This window comes from Aotus nancymaae, unplaced genomic scaffold, assembly GCF_030222135.1.
Source record: "Aotus nancymaae isolate 86718 unplaced genomic scaffold, 86718_ANA_hifiasm-v0.15.2.pri h1tg000006l, whole genome shotgun sequence".
Classification (NCBI taxonomy): Eukaryota; Metazoa; Chordata; class Mammalia; order Primates; family Aotidae; genus Aotus; species Aotus nancymaae.
In genome coordinates, this window is record NW_026988417.1 from 15,403,803 (window position 1) to 15,405,671 (window position 1,869).

The 1,869-nt window shown below is 40.9% G+C and overlaps 1 pseudogene; it reads right to left on the reverse strand.

Annotated features, from left to right (window-relative positions):
- Positions 1 to 294: 294 nt before the first annotated feature.
- Positions 295 to 1,643, reverse strand: LOC105720383 (E3 ubiquitin-protein ligase RING2-like; annotated as a pseudogene).
- Between the last annotated feature and the right edge of the window lie 226 nt (positions 1,644 to 1,869).

The following is a 1,869-nucleotide window of genomic DNA, read 5'->3' on the forward strand; positions in this document are numbered from 1 at the left end:
ATTCAAAAATTACAGGAAAAAAGAATGGAAAAAAATAACACTGCGTGACAATGGACACTAAGTTCATAAAGAACTTCTTTTTAAAATGAAATATTATGGAAGAAAATACCATGAAAAGAATAATCCTATGAGAATTGTTTTTAAGGACAGTAAATTTGAGCCTTGGGTCTTCATGAAGATATTACAATTTATATAGAAAACTATAAATATACAAGACTCCGAGGGGGGAAAAAGTCAGAATACATAATATTTAATATTCTATAGGACTAAAAATCTTTTGAGGGAAGTGGGAAAAGGACAGCCAACTGAATCTTTAAGAATTCAGAAACTATGAAAAATTCCTGGGTCAAAAAGGTGCTCCAAGTGGAACCACACTTTGTGGGGGGAAAAAAAACACATGAAACTTTAGATATATTTTTTAAAGGAAAGAAAAAAGTACTGAATAAATGCAATTCTAGCCGAAAAGGAAATCTTAAATAAAGGGGAAAAGATGTGAATAGTTTAAACAAGCCTGGCTCAGAAAGGAAACTGAACAACATATCCAAGATCTGTCCATAAAAGTAATGCCAGTGCATCTTTAATATTAAAGAAATAGGCTATAAAGAATTCAGTCTCAGAATTGGTTTTTAAAAGCTCCTTTGTGCTCCTTTGTAGGTGCGTAGTAAAGTTCCATAGGTTTGTTCACTTTCCAGTATTTCTCACTGACCAATTCCAAAGAAAAAGAGCCATTCAATACAGTGAACTGGCCACTGGCTGTTGCTATATAAATAGTATACTGCTTCTCACTGGCTGTATCAAGGTTCATCTGGTTTGATTCACCTTTGCTTCGAAGTTCTTCTAAAGCTAACCTCACAGCCAGACACTTGGATAAGTGATCAACAGCGGCGTTTCCTGAAGTCTTTATGTATCTTGTCTGTGCACTGTCATCTTTTTCCATAAGTGTGGGGTGAGGCCTGAATACTAATTCAATTTCACTAGCACCATCCATTACTGGATCAATTGCCACTGCTGCATTGGTTATCAAGCTCAAGCCCAGAATCATCAGGTGTTTTGGTCCGTTTGTTACTAGGGCCTGCTTCCTGATTGCTATGTGTGGAGGCATTACTACAGTGTGAACTGTCACCATTATCTTCTGCTCCACTACCATTTTCAATCTGTTGTTTCTTGCCTCGCTGCAGTCTGTTCATGGCCTGTATCTTCAGTCCTTCCTCAATGCTGTGACTGAGTGCTTGCTGATTATTGTGCTTGTTGATCCTGGCTAATACTCTCTCTTGATGAGCTTCATACTCATCACGACTTGGATAAATTTTGCTGATGAGTGCATCAAAGTTTGGGTCTGGCCTTAGTGATCTTTTGGAAACTAGTTTTTTCCAACAGGTAGGACATTCTATGTTGCCACTTCTAAGGGCTGTGATGATACAGTCTGCACAAAAACGATGCAAACACTCCTTTGTAGTCATGGTGTTCTTCAACATATCCAAACAAATTGGGCACATTAGTTCACTGTGTAGACTTCGAGGTGAAACCACAATTTCTAAGCCATCTGTTATTGCCTCCTGAGGTGTTCATTGTAATTCATATACACTGAGTTCCCATGTTTTGCTTAATGGTTGAGTTCCGTTTGTCTGCACAGCCTGAGACATTGCTGTAATCCCAGCTACTTGGGAGGCTGAAGCAGGAGAATCGCTTGAACCTGGAAGACGGAGGTTTCAGTGAGTAGAGATCATGCCATTGCACTCCAGCCTGGGCAACAGAGTGAGACTCCATCGGCTCCTGCCCCAGGCAGGGGCTCCACTGGCCACGGCCGGAGCGAGACTCGGGTACCAGCCACTGCGGCCGCCGGCGCCGCCGCACAACATGGCAAGCCTC